The sequence below is a fragment of the Dipodomys spectabilis genome, unplaced genomic scaffold (assembly GCF_019054845.1).
Source record: "Dipodomys spectabilis isolate Male_0828 unplaced genomic scaffold, ASM1905484v1 ptg000030l, whole genome shotgun sequence".
In the NCBI taxonomy this organism is placed as follows: Eukaryota; Metazoa; Chordata; class Mammalia; order Rodentia; family Heteromyidae; genus Dipodomys; species Dipodomys spectabilis.
Window position 1 is genome coordinate 1,752,363 of NW_024870707.1, and position 23,663 is coordinate 1,776,025.

At 42.8% G+C, this 23,663-nt stretch overlaps 1 protein-coding gene across 4 annotated transcripts in view; it reads right to left on the reverse strand.

Moving 5' to 3' along the window:
- The window catches only part of Celf1 (CUGBP Elav-like family member 1), an 88,282-nt gene that overhangs the window by 63,889 nt on the left and 730 nt on the right, over nt 1–23,663 (reverse strand). The gene's annotated exons all lie outside the window — the stretch shown is intronic.

Consider the following 23,663-nt stretch of genomic DNA (forward strand, 5'->3'; position numbering starts at 1 on the left):
GAAAACATCTGAAGGTGGTATACCTGACTCTCCTTCAAACCACAATTCCAGCCAGGAGCCAGTGGCTCCTGTCTGTAATAATAGCTACTCAGGTGGCTGAAATCTGAGGGTCATGGTTCAAAGCCAGCCGTGGAAGGAAAGTCCCTGTGAGACTCTTATCTCCAATTAACCACCCTAAACTGGAAGTGGCACTGTGGCTTAAGTGCATTCTGGGCTAGCATTGAGCACAAAGAGGCTTAAGGACAGTGCCCAGGCCCTGAGTTCAAGCCCCACAACCAACAATAACAACAAAACCTCATTTCCAGGGTCAAGAATACAGCCCAGCAACAGAATGTCTGCATAACATGCACAAGACCCTAGGTTCAACCTCCTGCACCAAAAAGAAAAAACAAAACAAAATACATTTGCCTGCCACTTCTGTTCAGTTGAGTTATTTTACTTTCAGTAAAACAGAAAAATAGTTCGGTAAAATACACTACTGTATTTTCAGGGCAACGAATAAATATCTTTTGATTCTAAGAGAGCTAAACATTACTAGAACAAGACACGGTTTACATAAGTGAACAGCAATTGTTATACTATTGGGCTGGAAGTATGACTCAGCAGGAGTGCCTGTTCAGGGTCCTGAGTTCAAATCCTAGTACCAACCAAACCAAAACAAACAAAAAGCATTATCCTAGTACATGAAAGGAAGTGGTTAGAAAAATAATTTTGAGCCAGGCGGCGGTGGTCCATGTCTATAATCCTAGCTACTCAGGAGGCTGAGATCTGAGATCACAGTTCAAAGCCAGCCCAGTCAGAAAAGTCCATGAGACTCTCATCTCCAATTACCCACCAGAAAACTGGAAGTGGCTCTGTGGCTCAAGTGGTAGAACACTCACCTTGATCTGAAGAGCACAAGGACAGTGCCCAAGCCCAGAGTTCAAGCCCCATGACTGACCAAAAAAAAAAAAAAAAAGAGAAAGAGAGAAAGAAAAAGAATTTTGAGTCAGGCTAGAATCTATGGAATCTACATAAATATATATTTGGCCTCCAGTCCTAATTTACTCATTTCAAGGCTTTCCTTGAACACCCAATCTCCCTGCTCCAGCCTCACACATGCTGAACTTAGTTATACACCACCATGCTGGACAAAAAATAATTTCAACAAAGGAGGAGGCAATAATGCTCAATAGGAAATGTACTCATTACCTTGTTATAATGTAACTAACCCCTTCTGTACAATATTTTTACAATAAAAAACATTAAAAAAAAATTTCATTACTGGGCTGGAAATGTGGCTTAGTGGTAAAGTGCTTGTGGAGCATGCATGAAACCCTGGGTTTGATTCCTCAGCACCACATAAACAGAAAACACCAGAAGTGGCACTGTGGCTCAAGTGGTAAAGTGCTACCCTTTCACAAAAGAAGCTCAGGGACAGTGCCTAGGCCCTTAGTTCAAACCCCAGGACCGGCAAAAAAAAAAAAAGATGCTACACAGCTGTCTCTCACACTGCCTTGCCCAGGAGTTTGTGCCACTGTCAAAATGAGTTCCAGTAGAGCTAAGTGTTTTTCACTAGTCTATAACGCAGCATAATGTATCAAGAAACTTATTTCAATGAATTACTATGCAAAAATTTACTGGTCAAACTTAATACCCAGAACAGCAGTATGTAAAGTAGAATGAAACAAAAGGGCACTATCAATAAAGGCTGTGCTTCAAGATTTATTTCAGCCATACCATACCTGCAAATGACAAAAAATATTTGATAACTGTAATTACCTTGGATATAAAACAAGAAGTGCTGTGGGTCACAAAATCCTACAATACTAAAAACTGAAAGCTGGGCACAAGTAGCTCTGCCTATAAATCCTAACTATTCAGGAGGCTGAGGCCTGAGGATCACAGTTGGAAGCCAGCCTGGGCAGGAAAGTCTATGACACACGTATCTCCACCAAAGTGGTCCAGGGCTAACCTTAAGCAAAAGAGCTCAAGGACAATGCCCAGGCCCTGAGTTCAAGCCCTAAGACTGACCAAAAAAAAATAATAATAATAATAACCCAGGTGCCAGTGGCTCACGCCTGTAATCCTAACTTCTCAAGAGGCTGAGATCTGAGGATCATGGTTCAAAGCCAACCTGGGCATAAAGTCTGTAAGACTCATCTCCAATAAGCCACTAGAAAACCAGAAGTGGCACTGTGGCTCAAGAGGTAGAGCACTTGCCTTGAGCTGAAGAGCACAGGGTCAGCACTCAGGCTCAGAGTTGAAGCCCCATGACCAACAACAACAAAAAAAACTCACAAAAAAACACAAAACAAAAATGTAAGAGTTGGGCTTGATAGCACATGCCTATCGTCACAATATATGATAGAGAAGCATTCGATTATTGAATTTTAGGTAAGCATGGACTATAAAGCTCATGCCTGTAATCCTGGTTACCCGGAGACTGAGACCTGGAGGGTTTCTGTTTGAAGGCAGCTTGAGCAGATAAGTCTGGAAATTATATCCAATTAATCAGCAAAAAGCCAAAATGCACGTGGCAGAACACCAATGGGGGGGAAAGGGTGACAAAGAACAATGGTACCAACATAAAAACAAATAGAAAACCTCATCTACATTTTCTCTTTTTTGGGGGGGTCAGTTGTGGGGCCTCACCTCTGAATCTGGGCACTGTCCCTAAGCTTTTTGCTTAAGGCTAGCACTCTACCACTTGAACAACAGCGTCACTTCTGGCTTTTTCTCTGTATGTGGTGCTGGGGAATTGAACCCAGGGCTTCATGCATGCAAGGCAAGCACTCTACCTCTGAGCCACCTTCCCAGCCCTTTCTTTTTTCTTTCTTTGAATACTATGGATTAAGTCTAGGGCCTCAAGCTTGCTAGCCATGCACTGTACCTCTTGAGCTATGTCCTAGTCCTACTTTTTTCCTTTCTCAGTGATGGAGATCAAAGGGCTTGGTACTCACAAGACAAGTTCTCTAAACACTGAGCATCCACATTTTCCTTTTGGCATTTTGCTGAAATAACCAAAAGATTGCCAGCATCACTTTCATTTTCTGATGAGACTAAAAATTAATATTGGAGTCAAGGTCTTCATTTTAGGTATAGTCAATTCTTCCATGGGAAATCGGTGTTGTTTTTGGTTTGTTTTTTTTTTGTCGGCCGTGGGCTTTAACTCTGGGCTTGGGCGCTGTCCCTCAGCTCTTCAGCTCAAGGTGAGCGCTCTACCACTTGAGCCACAGAGCCACTTCTGGTTTGAGTGACTTAATTGGAGGTAAGAGTCTCACAGACTTTCCTGCTCAGGCTGGCTTTGAACCATGATCCTCAGATCTCAGCCTCCTGAGTAGCTAGGATTACAGGCGTGAGCCACCGGCACCTGACTGGAAATCTGTATTTATGAGAAATGGAAAACATTCCTCTATTTCTTATTAGAAAATATATGTCTGTAAGTTAAAAGGCATAAAGACTTCATTGCTGTTTTTATTTTCTTTTTGTCCTGCTTGTTCACTTATCTATCATTGGGAAGGTAAGAGGAACAGAGAAATGGAGGGACAAAAGGTAAACAAATTTAATAGTGGTACTAACTAGACACAATGCTGAACATCAACTATACAACTTGTGGGTGGGAATATGAAAAACTGGGAGACAGGGCTGGGAAGTTGGCTCAGTGGTAGAGTGCTTGCCTCGCATGCATGAGGTCCTGGGTTCGATTCCTCAGCACCACATAAGCAGAAGAAAAAAAGAAAAAAAAAGAAAAGAAAAACTGGGAGAGGGAAGGGGTGTCCAAAAAGAGATGTACTTTTTACCTGACTTATGTAAGTGTAACCCCTCGATACTTCACCTTTATAGTAACAATAGAAGCATAAAGAGCTGAGTGCTGGTGGCTCATGCCTGTAATGCTACTCAGGAGGCTGAGATCTGAGGATTATGGTTTGAAGCCAACCCCCAGCAGCAAAGTCCATGAGAGAATCATCTCCAATTAACCACCAAAAAATTCAGAAGTGGATCTGCAGCTCAAAGTGGCAGAGAACTAGCCTTGAGCAGAAAAGCTCAGGGACAGTGCTCAGGCACTGAGTTCAAGGTCTATAAACAACAACAAAAAAAGACTGGGAGGCGGGGAGGTTCTCAGCTGGGAAGGTGGCTCCGTGGTAGAGTGTTTATCTCTCCTGCATGAGGCCCTGGGTTCCATTCCTCCACACCACATAAGCAGAAAAAGCTGGAAGTGGCGCTGTGGTTCAAGTGGTAGGGCACTAGCCTTGAGCTGAAAAGCTCAGGGACAGCGCCCAGGCCCAATGACCCCCCCCCCCCACACACACACACACACACACCCTGAAACTAATAGCTTTATCTACTTAGTAGTACTTTCACAATTTTTTTTTTTTTGGGGGGGGGGTTGGTTATATGGCTTGAACTCTGGGCCTGGGTGCTATCCCTCAGCTCTTCAGCTCGAGGCTAGTGCTCTACCACTTGAGCCACAGCACCAATGACTTACATGTGTAATCCTAGTTACTCAAAAAGCTGAAATCTGAGGATCATAGTTTGAAGCCAGCCAAGAATAAAGTCCATGAGGGGCTGGGATGGTGGCTCAGTGGTAGAGTGCTTGCCTTGCATGCTTGAGGTCCTGGGTTCGATTCCTCAGCACCACATAAGCAGAAAAAAAAAGCCAGAAATGGCACTGTGGCTCAAGTGGTAGAGTGCTAGCCTTGAGCTGAAGAGCTGAGGGACAGCGCCCAGGCCCAGAGTTCAGGCCCCACAACTGGACCCCCCCCAAAAAAAAAAAAGTCCATGAGATTCTTATGTCTAAATAACCACTAAAAAGCTGGAAGTGGAGCTGTGACTGAAGTGTTAGAGTGCTAGCTTAGAGCAAAAAGCTCAGGGACAATTCTAGCCCCCAGTACCAGCACAAAAGAAAAGTCATTTAAAATTTCTTTTCTGGTACACAATAATCACGAAAATAATGATAATTTTGAACCCAAAACTTACTTTTATGTTAAAGTACCTAAGCAATTTTAAAAACAGCCTATTTGGCTACTAATATGCTATACAAATATTTCTGAAGGTCTTTTTGATGGTCTTTAAATTGTGATCATCTCATCTTACTAAGCATGTTATAAAGTACTTTAAGCTCAATATAGCTTTATCACTATCTCTTCCACTAATAAAAGACTGGCTTGTTCCAAATATGGAATTATCTTCAAAGTTCTAGGGCTTAGGCATGACATAATTCCTTTAAAAAGTTATCTATCTTATCATGATTGACAAGTATGACTTAAGTGAAGAGGAACACACTAATGAAAAACATTCAAGAATTATTCTCATTTACATTGTTGTTTTTTAAGAGAAACAAAGCATATAGCTTTAAAATGCGAAGGAAATCCCTGTGAAACTACCTTCTAGCAGACAAGTAACCTCCACCTGAGTGGAGAGAGGGACTTGCCTACTCAGAACACTGCAAAGGGATTCCTTCACTAGCTAAGTTTCCCTTCACAACCTTTGTCCTTTCCTAACCTGAGAAATTTCATTATGAAAAATAAAGACAACATATGGATGGAAGCAGCAGAACAGAGTGCTGGGAAATTTTAAGGGCCTGCACTGAAATCCTGCTTCTGCCGCTATGTGAACTTAAGGTATTTCATTTCCCTCATTTGCAAAATCAAAGAAAATGAAAAGCTCTGAGGCTTCTAACACTCTGAGCCTGTGGTGTACTTCCTCTTCCCTCCTATGCCACCCACCACCTTCCCTCTGCTGCACCTTTACCACAATTTGGCAGCTTTTTTTCAGCCTATAATTAACAGAACACAGAAATTAAAGCTCTAAACTTTCTTTTCTATTTCTGGCTGGTTGCAAATGTGCAACAGCATTTTATCATGAGTAGTTAATGTCACATAGTTCTTGATACTGGCTTTTCTTTGAACCCCAGTGACAGTTACACAGTGACAAATTGTAAGCAAGGAGGTTGTTACCATGGGGACTCACTAGGATTCCTGGGGGTGGATCTAAGCAGGCTTTTTTTTTTTTGGTCAAAGTGTCTTTTGATGTTCTGGATCTGGCAAGTCAGAAAGCTCATCAGCTGATCTAATTTTTTATCAGCAAGCTGGCTTCAAGAAGTATTGCCAGGGGCTGGGAAGTTGGCTCAATGGTAAAGTGCTTGCCTCACATTCATGAGGCCCTGGGTTCGATTCTTCAGCACCACATAAGCAGAAAAAAGCTGTGGCTCAAGTGGTCAGGAGCCAGACTTGAACTGAAGAACTGAAGGACAGTGCCTAGGCCTAGAGTTCAAAACCTACTACCTACACACACACAAAAAAAAAGTAGTAGTATTGCCAAAATGAGCAACTGATGGCTCACACCTGTAACCCTAATAATATTCACGAGGCTGAGATCTGAGGATCTCAAAGCAAGCTGGGCAGAAAAGTCCAAGACTCTCACCTCCAATTAACTAGCAAAAAAACTGGAAGTGAAAGTGGGGCTGGGAAGGTGGCTCAGTGGTAGAGCGCTTGCCTTGCATGCCTGAGGCCCTGGGTTTGATTCCTCAGCCCCACATAAGCAAAAAGAAAAAAGCCGGAAGTGGCGCTGTGGCTCATATGGTAGAGTGCGAGCCTTGAGCTGAAGAGGTGAGGGACAGCGCCCAGACCCAGAGTTCAGGCCCCACAACCGGACCCAAAAAAAAAAAAAAAAACTAGAAGTGAAAGTGTGGCTCAAATGGTAGAGTGTCAGCCTTGAGCAAACAAGCTAAGGGACAGTGCCTAGACTCCTAGGTTTAAGCTCCAGTATCAGTACACAAAAAAATGAATTAAAATAAAAATTAAGAAGTATTACAATCTGTAACTCTGAACAAGTATTTTTTTAATTTCTATTAGCTCTCTTATAAAATAAACAAACCAGGCATGGTGGTTTATGCCAGCTACTCAGGAATCCCAGCTACTCAGGAGATAGAGGTAGGAGAATGAACGTAGAGTTCATGGCCAGCCTAAGCAAAACTGGTTAAATCCTGTCTTGAAAACAAAATACAAAAAGAAAAAAAAAAAAAAAGGCTGGCTATAAGTAGCAGGAGATGACCTCTATTCTCTTGATTCACAAAATCCCACAAAACCATGCAATTCAAGAGGTTCAAATCTTCATGTGCACTTTAAGAACACCAGAGAAACAGCCTCGGCCATCAAGAGTATACATACCTGCCGGGTGCTGGTGGCTCACGCCTGTACTCCTAGCTACTCAGGAGGCTGAGATCTGAGGATCGCAGTTCAAAGCCAGTCCGGGTAGGAGAGACTGTGAGACTCCTATCTCCAATAAACCACCAGAAAAACCGGAAGTGGCGTTGTAGCTCAAGTGGTAGAGCACTCACCTTGAGCTGAAGAGCTGAGGGACAGTGCCCAGGCCCAGAGTTCAAGCCCCACAACCGACAAAAAAAAAAAAAGAGTACACATACCTGAAAAGCTACCAAGTATCTGAAAGATGTCATTTTAAAGCAGCAACATGTGCTTCTTTGTGCAGGTGTGCCCAGCCCAAACAGTGGGGCTGGACATAGGGTCAATGGCCCAAAAAGAGTGCTGAATTTCTGCTGCAGATGCTTAAGAATGCAGAGAGTAATGCTGAACTGGGGAGTTTAGATGTAGACTCCCTGGTCATTGAACACATCCAGGTGAACAAAGCACCCAAGACACACCACCAAACATACAGGGCTCATGGTTGGATTAACTCATACCTGAGCTCCCCTGCCACTTTAAGATGATCCTTACTAAAAAGGAGCAAATTTTTCTAAACCAGAAGAGGAAGTTGAGCAGAAGAAAAAGAAAGGTATCCTAGAAGAAACTGAAGAAACAAAAAATCATGGCAAAAACAAATTTAGCACAAAATACATGCAAATAAAGGAAAAAAGAAAAGGGCTGCGACCACTGCGCAAGGGATACAGCACTCATCTAGCAAGCTGAAGCACTGGGTTCAATCCTGACTATTGTCAACAAAGGTCAAATAAATCAAGTATGGTGTCACACACCTGTAGTCCCAGCATTCAGGAAATTAAGTCAGGATGATCATGAGGACAACTTACACTACATATTGAGACCCTGCCTCAAAAAACAAAAAGAACAACAACAAAAAAAAAAAAAACAAATACAAATCACTGAAGTTTCAATAAGTTTACATGTTATTTTCATCCAAACCACCATACTCTATATCATTTAGTACTTTTATGTGTGCATGCTGGTACTGGGGCTTGAACTAAGAGCCTCTAGCTCTTACTCGGCCTTTTCCCCAAGGCTGGAATAGTATATATTTGGGGGGGGGGGGGGGGGAGGGGGAGTCGATCATGGGGCCTGAATTCTGGGCCTGAGCGCCGTCCCTAAGCTATTCAGCTCAAAGACGAATGCTCTACCACTTGAGCCACAGTGACATTTCCGGCTTTTTCTACTTATGTGGTGCTGAAGAATGGAACCCAGGGCCTCATGCATGCAAGGCAAGCAGTCTACCACTGAGCTACCGTCCCAGCCCTGGCACAGTAGTTTTTAAGTTAAGACTTAAAAGCCCTCCAAATTTTAAGAAATTGTAGCTTTGGTATATGATTACACTAAAACTTTTGCCAGATGGGCAAAACTGGTGGTTAATATCTGTAATCCTAGCTACTCAGGAAGCTGAGATGTGAGGACTGCAGTTCAAAGCCAGCCCAAGCAAGAAAGACCTTAAAACTCTTAACTCTTAATTTTAAAAAGCCGAAAGTGGCTGGGCATTGGGGCTCACAACTGCAATCCTATTCAGGAAGCTATCTGAGGATTGTGGTTCAAAAGCCAGCTTAGACAGGAAAAGTCCATGAGACTCATTTCTAATTGAAAACCAGAGCTGTGGCTCAAGTGGTGGAGTTCTAGCCTTCAGCTAAGTAGCTCAGGGACAGTGCTCAGGACAGTTCTCACATACACACAAAAAGAAATTTATGCCTGGCACTGGTGGCTCACACCTGCAATTCTAGCTACTCAGGAGGCTGAGATCTGAGGATCATGATACAAAGCCAGCCCAGGCAGGAAACTCTGTGAGACTCTCCTCTCCAATTAACCACCAGAGACCAGAAGTGGTACTATGGCTCAAGTGCTAGCTCAAGAGCCTTAGGGGCTGGGAAGGTGGCTCAGTGGTAGAGCACTTGCTTTGCATGCATGAGGCACTAGGTTCGATTCCTCAGCACCACATAAGAAAAAAGAAAAGAGCCAGAAGTGGCGCTGTGGCTCAAGTGGTAGAGCACTAGCCCTGAGCTGAAGAGCTGAGGGACAGCGTTCAGGCCCCAGGACTGGACGAAAAAAAAAAAAAAGAGCGCTAGCTTTGAGCTAAAAAGCTGAGGGATAGCACCCAGGTCCAGAGTTCAAGGCCCACAACTGACCAAAAAAAAAAAAAAAATTATCTCACACACACAATTTTCTAATAAATAAAACTGAGTACAGGAACAGGGAAGTTTATGGTCACCTTACAAATCTACCTCAAAAAAAACACAATGTGAGCTGGGAAGGTGGCTCAGTGGTAGAGTGCTTGCCTTGCATGCATGAGGCCCTGGGTTCGATTCCTCAGCACCATATAAGCAAAAAGAAAAAAGCCAGAAGTGGCACTATGGTAGAAGTAGCTCAAGTGGTAGAGCCCTAGCCTTGAGCTGAAGAGCTGAGGGACAGCGCCCAGGCCCAGAATTCAGGCCCCACGACCAGACCCAAAACAACAACAACAACAACAAACCACAATGTGTAGACAAAGGAGATACAATTCTGGAAGATGAACTACTATCCCAAGCTAACTATGTGCTACCACTCAGCTCCCAGGAGATCAACCCACTGTTAGAAGATATCTTAAGAAAACAGATCATTTACAAGTCTGATATGTGGATTTGATTTGCTCTGAGATGTGAAGCTGTCAGACTAAAGGAAGGAATTTTTCTATGTTGTTGTAAGTTCCCTGTAACAGAATAAAGTCTTCTTATAGGTTTTTCTTTTTTCTTTTGTTGGTCATGGGGCTTGAACTCTGGGCATGGGCGCTGTCCCTCAGCTCTTCAGCTCAAGGCTAGCACTCAACCACTTGAGCCACAGCACCACTTCTGGTTTTCTGTTGGTTAACTGGACATAAGAGTCTCACAACGATCCTCAGATCTCAGCCTCCTGAGTAGCTAGAATTACAAGCGTGACCCACCAGCTCCCGGCTCTATAGGTTTTTCTTAGCATAGAGCAGTTACACCAGACAAATGAACGTTAATAAAAATAGCATTTGACTTCATAGGAACAACCAAAAACATCAAACATTCTAGGCCTGATCTATGAGAGCTAAAAAGTACCTTGAGAAAAGCTCAAGAAACATCTTTATGCTCATAAAAGCCTTTCACTGACCTCAAAAAATTAATAATTAAAAAGCCTAAATATGAATGCCATTATGATAAAGTATATTAAAACCTTTTTTTGGGGGGAAGGGGTACTAAAGTTTGAACTCACAGCCTCAAGCTTGCTAGGCTAGGGGCTCTACCACTTGAACTTCACCTCCAGGTTGAAAACCAAATTCTTAACCACTATTTATAAAGGTAAAAATGGCAATCTCTAATTCAAAAAATCAAAAGAAAAAAAAAAAGAGAGAGAGACAGTTAAAGTATTCAATATACATCAAGATAACCTACAAAAATACCTGGCTTTGGGCTGGGAATGTGGCCTAATGGTAGAGTGCTTGCCTAGCATGCATGAAGCTCTGGGTTGGATTCCTCAGTACCACATACACAGAAAAAGCTGGAAGTGGCACTGTGGCTCAAGTGGTAGAGAGCTGGCCCTGAGCTGAAGAGCTTAGGGACAGGGCCCAGGCCCAGAGTTCAAGCTCTACAAACAAACAAACAAAAAAAAAAAAAAAAATCTGGCTTTGCTACATTTACTCACCTAAGCTTTTCTGTAGGTCAGGCCCACAGGGCTTTTTTTGTTTTCAGTTGGTCATGGGGCTTGAACTCTAAGGCCTGAACACTGTCCCTCAGCTCTTCAGCTCAAGGATAGTGCTCTACCACCTGATTCACTGTGTCACTTCCGGTTTTTCTGAGTGGTTTATTGGAGGTAAGAGTCTCATGGACTTTCCTGCCCAGCTGGCTTTGAACCAGGATCCTCAGATCTCAGCCTCCTGAGTAGCTAGGACTACAGTCATGAGCTTACGGCGCCCACCTGGGTCCACAGGGTTTTAAGGTAATTTCCCAACTCCATTAGTTGAGTAATGAGGTTTGCAAACTTTTTTAAATTGCACTTGTAAATGTATTCAGAGACTATTAAACAAATAGTATACGACAAATAACTACATAATAAACATGGTGTCATTCTAGGATTATTTCTCATAGACTTGAGAAGGGAAGTAGGAAGGCAAGCCCAAAAGAGGCCCTGGGTTCTATTCCTCAGCACCACATAAGCAGAAAAAACTGGAAGTGGCACTGTGGCTCAAGTGGCAGAGTGCTAGCCTGGAGCTGAAGAGCTCAGGGCCACGCCCAGGCCCAAAGTTCTGGCCCCATGACTGGCAAAAAAAAAAAAAAAGCAAAAAGGAGAAAACTAGGCTACAAGACACAAGAGAATGCAAACTCCTGGGTGCTTTGTTCATTTTTACTACTGGCTTTTCCTTGATTTTACTTTGAAAGGCATGTCTCTTTGCCCAAAAACCAAGAGCACAGACTGACAGTCATATCAGATTTTCCTTTTCTTTAGAGCTATGGAAAACTAAGTCAAAGTCAGGGTTTTCTAGGAGCCTTCTGACTTTCTTCAAGCAATATATGATGTGTTTCAAGATCACAGAGCTTCACAAAGCTTCTATGGCAGGAATCTTTTTTTGTTTACTAAATCAATACTGGGGGATTAAACCAAGGCCTCTTGCTCTGGTTTAGCTTTTTTGCTCAAGGCTGGCATTCTACCACTTGAGCCACAGCTCCATTCCCGACTTTGCTGGTTAGTTGGAGGTAAGACTCTCATAATTTCTGTGCCAGCTAGACCCAAACAATCCTCTGATCCAGTCATCCTCCTGGGTAGCTAGGATAACAGGCATAAACTAACAGTGCCTGGCTTCTGGAGCATATCTTAACCAACACATTGTGTTCCAATGGAAAGTTGCTCATAAAAAGACAATAGCAAAACAAGCCTGGGAGCAGAGACACTTCTCTGCAATTAACCAGCAAAACGCTGGTACTAGAAGCATAGCTCAAGTGACACAGGGATAGCCCTGAGTGAAAAAGCTAGAGAGCCAAAGTTTAATCCCTTGTAAACCAACAACAACAACTACTCCTACTACTTCTGCCTAGAGTTTTTGTTGTTTTATATGTGGCCCATGGGCTTAAACTCAGGACCTGGAAAATATCTGAGCTTTTTTCTTTTTCTTTTTTTGTAGGTTGTGTGGCTTTAACTCTGGCCCTAGGCACTGTTCCTCAGCTCTTCAGGTCAAGGAGAGCCCTCTACCACGAGCCACAGCGCCACTTCCAGTTTTCTGGTGGTTAATTGGAGATGAGTCCCTGTCTATGGGCTGGGAAGGTGGCTCAGTGGTAGAGCACTTGCCTTGCGTGCCTGAGGTCCTGGGTTCGATTCCTCAACACCACATAAGCAAAAAAGCCAGAAATGGCACTGTGGCTCAAGTGGTAGAGCGCTAGCCTTGAGTTGAAGAGCTGAGGGACAGCGCCCAGGCCCAGAGTTCAGGCCCCACGACCGGACGCACCCCCCCCCCAAAAAAAAGTCCTTGTCTGGGTTGTCTTTGAACTGCGATCCTGATCTCAGCCTCCAGAGTAGCTAGGATTACAGGCTTGAACCACTGGCACCCAGCTGAGCTTTTTGCTCAAGGCTAGCACTCAATCACTTCGAGCCACAGTTCCACTTCCAATTTTGTGGTGCTTAAATGAAGATAAGAGTCTCAAGGACTTTCCCACTCAGGCTGGCTTTGCACAGGATCCTCTCAGATTTCAGCCTCCTAAGCAGCTAGGATTATGCCATCAGCACCCAACTTCCCTGGAGTTTTAACATACTCTATCTTCAGATAAAATCTAACCAAGCTGGACGCTGGTGGCTCAAACCTGTAATCCTAGCTATTCAGAAGGCTGAGATCTGAGGACTGCAGTTCAGTCCCAGCCCAGGCAAGAAAGTCTGTAAGACTCTGATCTCCAATTACCCACCAGAAAACAGGAAGTGGTGCTGTGTGGCTCAAGTGGTAAGAGTGCTAGCCCTGAGCTGAAGAGCTGAGGCAACGCTTACACCCAGAGTTCAAGCCCCATGACCAACAAAAAAAAAAGGATTTAACCAAATTCACAAAACTATTCTACCTGATAAAAGAGCATTTAACAAAATTTCTCTGAGGACTTACTTTATGCAAGGACCCAGTAGAAGCAAGCAGTATGGACTATCAAATTACCTTTGTGCACAGCATTCAGTTCAATATAATTTATACACTACATGAAGGCATAATAGTGCTTATATACATATCTGCATCACAACTCAAGAGTCTGAAGTCAAATAAGTCTTTTAACTTTGCCTAGGCTACAAATGTATTTTTTTTTGTGTGTGTGTATGTGTGTGTGTGTGTGTGTGTGTGTGTGTGTGTGTGTGTGTGTTATATATCTCCACATGTCAAAGTTAGCTCTTCTCTCTTGATTTATGCTTATTAATACACAAGAAAATTTTGTATTTCTCAGTAATAAACTTAAAAGAAACCAAATGATCACAAGAAAAGCAATCAAATTAGAAGCACTAAATCGTCCATGCTTTCCTCTCCCTCATTAACATTTCTCAAAGAGAAAAACACCACTGTGATGGTCCTGTTACACATCATTCATGAAGTTACTGAGCCTGGACTAGAGAGACTATCAACTGGGCAAACAGCCACTCACCATTACCCTTTGTTTAGTCTCAACTTCCATCCAACCCACATTATTGTGTTCCACTCAAGCCCATCAATATTTTAAGAAGAAACAATCAGCATATTAAAACAAATGTGCTACTGAACTACAAATGAAGAAAAAAAAAACTAAGTCTCACAAACAATAATTCCGTAAAAATTTTAGTTCATCTTATTTTCTTACCAAAACCAGCAGTATTATTTTATTAGTCTTACTTATTTAAAAAGCTAGTTATGCCAGGCACCAGTGACTCAGGCCTGTAATCCTAGCTACTCAGAAGGCTGAAATCTGAAGATCACAGTTCAAAGCCAGCCCAGGCAGGAAAAGTTCATGAGACTCTTATCTCCAATAAACCACCAGAAAACTGGAAATGGCGCTGTGGCTCAAGTGGTAGAGCGCTAGCCTTGAGCTGAAGAGCTTAGGGATAGAGCCCAGGCCCAGAGTTCAAGCCCCACAACCAACCAAAAACAAAAAACAAAAAAAAAGCTAGTTACAAGCCAGGTGCTGGTGTCGCACATCTATAAACTAGCTACTTGGGAGGCAGAAAAGTTTTAAAGTACTTTTTAACCCATATAGTTAGGCAAGGTGGTAAGCCTGTCTTATTTATCATAGGAAACCTAAAATTGGCAAGTCCAGAGATAAGAAGAGACCCTATCTCAAAATACCAGTGCAAAAAGGGCTAGAGATATAGCTTAGCAATAGGTTTGTGTAGAAAGTGTGTAGAGCCTTGAACTTAAATTGAAATTCTAGAGTATCTCATCTGATTGTGTGTCCTAAGTTCTTTGAATTCAGGTGACCTGTCTGTTCCTAAAAGACTTGTATCTCAGCTGCAACTTCTTAATTTCTAGAAGAATCTGATTTCCCAAATTGTGCCAACGTGCCCCACCTAGTCCAATATGCTGATGGAAAGTATAACTAGAGGGCTGGGAAGTTGGCTCAGTGGTAGAGTGCTTACCTTATATGCTTGAGGCCTGAGTTTGATTCCTCAGCACCACATAAACAGAAAAAGCCAGAAGTGGCACTGTGGCTCAAGTGGTAGAGTGCTAGCCTTGAGCTGAGGAGCTGAGGGACAGCACCCAGGCCCAGAGTTCAGGCCCACAACCAACAAAATAAAATAAAATTTAAAAAGTGTAACTAGGGGCTGGGAAGGTGGCTCAGTGGTAGAGCGCTTGCCTTGCATGCATGAGGCCCTGGGTTTGATTCTTCAGCACCACATAAGGAGAAAAAGCGGAAGTGGCTCTGAGGCTCAAGTGGTAGAGTGCTAGCCTTGACTTGAAGAGCTCAGGGACAGCGCCCAGGCCCAGAGTTCAGGCCCCACAACCGACAAAAATAAAATAAAATAAAATAAAATAAAATTTTTTTTAAAAAGTGTAACTAAACCAGGCGCTGGTGGCTCACGCCTGTAATCCTAGCTACTCAGGAGGCTGAGATCTGAGGATTGCGGTTCAAAGCCAACCCAGGCAGGAAAGTCCGTGAGACTCTTATCTCTAATTAACCAACAGAAAACCAGAAGTGGTGCTGTGGCTCTAGCAGTAGAAGGTTTGCCTTGAGCTGAAGAGCACAGGGACAGCGCCTAGGCCCAGAGTTCAAGCTCTACAACCGACCCCAAAAAAAAAAGCTGTAACTAGAATAGGAATGTGTGCCTAAATACCCCTAGCAAAAAGGGTATATAATATATAATATACTAAGCATAAGACAGTTTCTAATCCTCAAAAACCCTAAAACCTCCCTGAAATAAAAAGCAATATCAATAAAAGACTAAATCTTATTCTATAAATATCGTTACTGAAAGGATCAGGAAAAGCTTCATTAAAACAAACTAACAAAAAAAGCTGGGAATCTTTGCAAGAGCCTGCTTCACTTGCAGGAAACAAAAGGGTAAAAAAACAAGGAAAAAATAGTGACAGTCTCTAAATTTAGAAAATCTTTTAGCTAAAAAGTTACAATGTTAGGCTTGGAAGATGGCTCAATGGTAGAGTGCTTGCCCAGCATGCATGAAGCCCTGGATTTGATTCCTCAGGACCACATAAACAGAAAACACCAGAAGTGGCACTGTAGTTCAAGTGGTAGAGTGCTAGTCTTGAGCAAAAGCTCAGGGACAGTGCACAAACTCTGGGTTCAAACCCCAGGACTAGCAAAAAAAAAAAAAAAAGTTAGTGGTAACATATAGGAATTGAATCATGAGCAGGAAGGGGTTAAAAGAACAAATATGAACAAAAAATGAAGCACTTGCTTTTGTATTTGCCATCTAGGAAATACAGACCTAAGGAGTCTTTTACCATATCAAAAGCCTGCCCGTAAGACTTAAAATGACTATTTCACAACAGTGCCAAACTGCTTCATCATGCTGTAATCATAAACTAACTGAAAAATGTCAAATAGGTAAACATTTCATTCAGGTTGTTACCACCACCCTGACTTTCTTTATTCCCTATTCCCCTCCCAAAACAGTTGATAGAACAGCAGGAAAGAGGCCAATAAATAAGCACAGGTGCCTCTTACTGGCATAATCCCACAGAATCTAATGCAACATCATCCAGACAAAACTGACCCCGAAGAAACACTATGCTACTGTGGCTATAGTATGGGGGAAGGACTTGGGCACAGAAAAGAATGTTTCCCACATACAAAAAGCCTGTAAACACAAAGAAACTGGGAGAAGCCTACAATGAATTATCTGTACAAAACAGAAACTAGCAAAAACTTAACAGATGTCCAAATAATATTGGGTCAAAAAAAAGTCTACTCCATATACTATCAGTTACCCCACATTATCACCAAATATCACACATTCCCACAATCTTTGCAAGAGCCTGCTTCACTTGCAGGAAACAAAAGGGTAAAAACACAAGGAAAAAATAGTGACAGTCTCTAAATTTAGAAAATCTTTTAGCTAAAAAGCTACAATGTTCGGCTTGGAAGATGGCTCAAATGGTAGAGCGCTTGCCTTGCATGCATGAGGTCCTGAGTTTGATTCCTCAGCACCACATAAGCAGAAAAAGTGATGCTGTGACTCAAGTGGTAGGGCACTAGCCTTGAGCTGAAGTGCCCAGGCCCACAGTTCAGGCCCCACAACCGAGACACAGACACACAGAGACACACAGAGAGACACACAGACACACACACACTACAATGTTATGTAATACTTTAAAAAGTATAACATTAAACATTCCAGAAACAAAAACTTCATTTTGTAGCCGGGCGCTGGTGGCTCACACCTGTAATCCTAGCTACTCAGGAGGCTGAGATCTGAGGATCGCGGTTCAAAGCCAGCCCGGGCAGGAGAAACCGTGAGACTCCTATCTCCAATAAACCACCAGAAAACCGGAAGTGGCGCTGTAGCTCAAGTGGTAGAGCGCTCGCCTTGAGCTGAAGAGCTGAGGGACAGCGCCCAGGCCCAGAGTTCAAGCCCCACGACTGACCAAAAAAAAAACCAAAAAAAAACCACTTCATTTTGTATAACAAACAAGACATTCCCCCTCAAAAATAAGGTTTCAATAGATAGCTTGGGAAGAAAAATGAAATTATTCAATTCCATTTGTTAAAGCTGAATACATACTCTACACCTATGACAACATCCCCAAAGTGACACATTCAAATCAACTGAGGTCAGATCTCTTCAATCTCACTGTAACCACTATTCTAGAATTCACCATTCCTCTTCACACATGTTGTCTTATATTCTAAGTGAAGGGAAAGAAAAAACATGTTATAATCCAAAATATCTTCTGAAAGTGAGTCCATGTCTTGTAAGTAGGTGACAAGGTCAACTGATTTTAGTATAAACAGAACTTCACAAAATTCTAACTGCTAAAATACTAAATTTAGAATACTGAAATAAACTCAAGTCTCCTTTAGCTAGTCTGGTTTTAGTGTACTTTTTTCCATTTATGAGATTCATGTCTTCTGTTAAAAACAATAACAAAGCCATAACTGTAATCCCAGTATTAGGGAGAATGAGGCCAGGATGGGGCTATAGAACAAAAGCCTGACTTTAAGGAAAAAAAAAAAAAAGCCAGACAGAAAGGAAAAGAAAAAACTGACTTTAGCAAATTACAAAGGAGCCAGGTGCCAGTGTCTTTGCCTCTCATGAGGATCACGTTTCAAGCCAGCCTGGCCAGGAAAGTCCAGAGACTCTTACCCCCAATAAACTACCAGAAAACCTGAGCTGTGGCTCCAAGTGGTAGAGCACTAGCCTTGAACAAAAAAGCTCAAGTGCAAAAGTGGCCAGGCCCGGGGTCTGGGAAGGTGGCTCAGTGGTAGAGTGCTTGCCTTGCATGCATAAGGCCCTGGGTTTGATTCCTCAGCACCACATAAGCAAAAAGAAAAAAGCCGAAAGTGGCGCCGTGGCTCAAGTGGTAGAGTGCTAGCCTTGAGCTGAAGAGCTGAGGAACAGCACCCCCGACCAGACCACACAAAAAAAAAAAAGTGGCCAAGCCCTAAGTTCAAGCCACATGACTGATGACAAAAAAAAAAAAAAAAAATCAGATAAAGATTCTTGATACAATATAGTTTACAAAGGAAATAGTTAAATTGAACAGAAAAAAATCCATGAGATTCTTATTTCCAATTAAACAGCAAAATGCCAGAACTAAGGTGGCTCAAATGGCAGGGCCCTAGCCTTGAGTGGAAGAAGCCAAGAACAAGAGACCCTGAGTTGAAACTCCAGCAGTAGATACACACATACAAGTATATTTGATTCCTAATCTCTTATCACTTAATTAAACTAGAAAGAGATCTAAATGACCTCTATTAGAAATCCAACACACTCGTCTTTATTTTTCTTTTTTTTTTTTTTTTTGGTCGGTCGTGGGGCTTGAACTTTGGGCCTGGGCGCTGTCCCTCAGCTCTTCAGCTCAAGGCGAGCACTCTACCACTTGAGCTACAGCGCCACTTCCGGTTTTCTGGTGGTTTATTGGAGATAGGAGTCTCACGGTTTCTCCTGCCCGGGCTGGCTTTGAACCGCGATCCTCAGATCTCAGCCTCCTGAGTAGCTAGGATTACAGGCGTGAGCCACCAGCGCCCTGCTTGGAATTATGTGTTTTCTAGATTTCATTTTCACTGTCTCTGCTTCATGTGAAAGTCTTGTTAATGTAAAATGTCTGTTCAGAGAAAATAGAAAAATAAAGACGAGCCGGGCGCTGGTGGCTCACGCCTGTAATCCTAGCTACTCAGGAGGCTGAGATCTGAGGATCGCGGTTCAAAGCCAGCCCGGGCAGGAGAAACCGTGAGACTCCTATCTTCAATAAACCACCAGAAAACCGGAAGTGGCGCTTCATAAGCACCACATAAGCAGAAAAAGCCAGAAGTGGTACTGTGGCTCAAGTGGTAGAGCGCTCGCCTTGAGCTGAAGAGCTGAGGGACAGTGTCCAGGCCCAGAGTTCAAGCCCCATGACCGGCCAAAAAAAAAAAAAAAGAAAACACATAATTCCAAGCATTCTACAAGGAACAATGAGCTTTAAAAGATTCTATGGAGAAAAGGCCTACATCTCAGACGTATGAATTGGGTTGTTCAAAACAATCTTAAGAGGCTGGGAAGGTGGCTCAGTGGTAGGGTAGTGTTTGCCTTGCATGCATGAGGTCCTGGGTTCATTCCTCAGCACCACATAAGCAGAAAAAGCCTGAGATAGCACTGTGGCTCAAGTGGTAGAGTGCTAGCCTTGAGCTGAGGAACAGTGCCCAGGCCCAGAGTTCAGGGCCCATAACCAACCAAAAAAAAAAGTCACAACCCAAGAAAATGCAAAAGAAAACCCACATCCAAAGTGTAGAAATGAAGGGAATGCTTAATTAGAAGCTCCTAACTGTACAGGACTACTTGCCATTTCACTTGTTACTTATTTTACCTGAACTGCCATTAGTACATTATTGACCCATGACAGGTAGTTTGCTTACTGAAAAGATGGAAAAGACATTGTTCAATGACTAAAATGAGTTAACTCATTTAATTCTGACATTACCATTCCTAATCCAGAAATGTATGGTCACAATAGCAGTACCAGTTTCTAAATCCAATGTGCTGAGTTGTCACAGCTTTCTTTCCGGGGCTATTATTTATAAAATTCATTCAAGTCACATCACTATTCATTTCATAAATTTCTTTTCTTTTTTGTGGTACTAGGGCTTGAATTCAGACCCTCCCACTGCTAGGTGGGCACTCTACCTGTAGAGTCACAACTCCAGACCTGTTGATTATTTAGTGATTTTTTTAATTTTTTATTTTTTTGCCTAGGCTAGATTCTAGCTATGATCCTCCAGATCTCATGCTCCTGGTAGCTAGGATTACAAGGTGTGAGCCATGAAATCCAAGTGCAAGTTTCCACCTTAAGGATCCCACCTTCTTCTTATACACACACACACACACACACACACACACGTGTGTATGTATATATATAATATATATGTTTTGTTTTGGTGAACTCTGGGCCTCCTCAGCTCTTCAGCTCAAGGCTAGCGCTCTACCACTTGAGCCACAGTACCACTTCTGGCTTTTTCTGCTTATGTGGTGCTGAGGAATCAAACCCAGGGCCTCATGCATGCAAGGCAAGCATTCTACCACTGAACCACCTTCCCAGCCCCCACCTCCAACTTTAAAAGTCTAATTCCTCAGATTTTTATCAAAAGTTGTTTATATTTTACTTACCTTTTAACCACCTCTGTTAGCCATAGCACACCTACAAAGTAGTTAGCATTAGCTAAATAGCTAGTAATCAGCTTTGGGATCTGACAGAAATTAAGCTTAGAAAAGCTACAAAGTTATTATCTGATTCAAATTATATTTCTGAAAACTTTGGACTTCTAAGATACATTCTATTTCCAATTCTTAGCAAAAGTAATTTTAAAAACTCAAAAGTTTTAGGGAGCGTTTTCTGGCAATATTGGTGGTTGGCCTCAAGGCTTCTCACTTACTAGGCAGAAGCTCTACCATTTGAACCACTCTGCCAGCCCTTTGTGTTATTTTTTGAGATAAGGTCTCACTTTATGGCCAGGCTGACCTGAATTGCAATCCTATTTGTGTTTCCCAGAACTGCTGGAATGACACCATTGTGTGCTACTGCATCCGGTGGTTGGCCAAGTGCATTTACAAACTTTTTTTGTTGGCTTGGGCTAGTCTTGAACACCATTCCATGATATCTGCTTCCTAAGTAGCTAATGTTACAATCTTGAGGCAAGCCGCCTAGCTAGAATTTGAGCTGGGCACAAGTGGCTCACACCTGTAATCCTAGCTACTCAGGAAGCTGAGATCTGAGGATCATGGTTCAAAGCCAGCCTGGGCAAGGAAAGTCTGTGAGACTCACATCTCCAATTAACCACCAGGAAACCGGAAGTGGTACTGTGGCTCAAGAGGTAGAGTGCTCACCTTGAGCTGAAGAGCTAAGGGACAGCACCCAGGCCAAGTTCAAAGCCCATGATGGACAAAAAAAAAAAAAGATTTCTCTGCTCCTACGCCTGATAGTCCACTGGCCTATTTCATACGTGCAGAAATTTCATTAAATACAGAACACTATTTAAAATAGTTCATAAAATAAGCCAAGCTTACCACCAATTATTTAATCTTAAAAACATGATACAAGCTTGGATGCAGGTGGCTCATGCCTGTAATCCTAGCTACTCAGGAGGTTAAGATCTAAGGAAAACTCATTAGAATAAGCCTATATTAGTAAACAACACTTCCACAGCATATAAAAAGAATGAGGTCTGGATTTGTATCTAAGTGATAGAGCATCCAGCTGGATTCTATCCTAGCAAAACAAAAGATGTATAAAATAAAAAAGACCAAATATTACTAAATTTTGTGACTGGGCTGAGTTTCTTCCTTTCTGATTTATCTCTCTTTATAATGAACTTAGAACTTCTGTAATAAGAAAAATAGAAGCCAAGCACTGGTGCCCCACGCCTGTAATACTAACTACTCAAGAAGCTGAGATGTGAAGATAGAGCCCTGGCAGAAAAGTCCATGAGACTCTTATCTCAAATTAATAACCACAAAAAAGACCAGAGGTGGAGCTGTGGCTCAATTGGTAGAGTGCTAACCTTGAGCACAAAAGCTGAAGAAAAGAAGCTGAAAAACAGAGCCAGGCATTTGTGGCTCATGCTTTTTTTTTTTTTTTTTTGGTCGTGGGGCCTGAACTCTGGGCCTAGGCTCTGCTCTGTCCCTCAGCTATTCAGCTTGAGCCACAGTACCACAGTACCACTTCCAGCTTTTTCTGCTCATGTGGCGCTGAGAAATCGAACCCAGGGCCTCATGCATGCAAGGCAAGCACTCTACCACTAAGCCACATTCCCAGCTCCGTGGCTCATGCTTATAATCCTAAATATTGATGAGGCTGAGATGAGGACCTAATTTCAAAGCCAGTCCAGGTGGGAAAGTCCTTAAGACTTTTTTTGGTGGGGGAGTGGAGGGCTTGAACTCTAGGCCTGGGCTATCATAGTCCCTGAGCTCTTCAGCTGAAGGCTAGCCCTCCACCATTTGAGCCACAGCACCACTTCCAGTTTTCTGATGGTTTATTAGAGATAAGAGTTTCTCAGCTTTTCCTGCCCAGGCTGGCTTTGAACCATGATCCTCAGATCTCAGCCTCCTGAGTAGCTGGGATAACAGGCACAGGCGCTGGCCAGCCCCTCCAGACTTTTATCTCCAATTAATCACCAGAAAACCAGAAGTGGTGTTATGACTCAAAGTAGTAGAGTAATAGCCTTGAGCAAAAGAACTCAGGGATAGCACCAGGCTGTCCAGAGTTCAAGCCCCACGAACGACAAAAAATAAAACAGACCTCACTTTACCTCTTGAGGGACTCAATTCCGTCAGAAAACATTAGAAAAGACAGTCCATCAGCAACAGCCCTATTGCTAATGGACTTTAAGTCTCTACTACCTTAGAAGAAAAACAGATTTAACATGAGTGACTAGAGAAGTTGAGGCCTACACTCTGAGGCCAAAGACCATTCTAATGGAAACAGGTGGTGGACAGTCCTGAGGAAGGAACCACTAGGGGAACCCTAAGCTTCTTACTTAAAGCAACAGCTGAAAGCTCCAGCTTTGCTTTACCAACAATATGGCTTCAATCTTGGCTAAGTCATCATCAGAAATCATACACTGGGTAGGCAAAGCTAGGATATAAAACCTGGCCTTGGGAGAACAATCACTATAGCAGTCATTCATACATGCTAGAGGCTCGTTAATGCTAAAACATAAGAGAGCCCTGAATGATTCCACGGGAAGACATCTTCACTCTCACTGAAGATTTATGGAGGAAACTTAAGCTTGCTGCACCTGTGGCAAAGGTGAAAGAATGCATTTAAAGCCCCTCCCGATTCAGACAGTGAACAGACCATTTAAAGGTATAATTCCTGTGAAAAGACTCACTGGGTGTTTGCTATCCCAACACGGCAGACATTACAAAGTGCCCCACGCTCTTTAAAAAACGGTTAAAGCAACCTTTTAACGAGAGTAACAAACATTAACACTCTTTACTCTCAGCAGACTAGATAAGACAGCGAAGCAGACCAGATAAGACAGAGATTCCATTTTTGGCGAAAACAGACTGTGACCAAAAAAAATTTAAAAATAAAATAAAGTAAATCTCACCTCAACTATGTATGGGAATGAGCCAAAACCAATGAGAAACTCCTAAAAGCCATGTATGCCATGCATTGGTCTTAGAAAATTAAAACAATTCAGCTGCCCGGGAGGACTACGACCCAAGAACACGAACTGACTTCAAATGTTATAATCCAGCTCCTCGGCGCTTGAATGCGCTCTCCGTGCTCCCGGGTGTGAGATCCCAGCCCAGACACCAGGCCGCGACTAGGTGAGCACCTGATTGGGGGAGGGGGGAAAGAGGGCA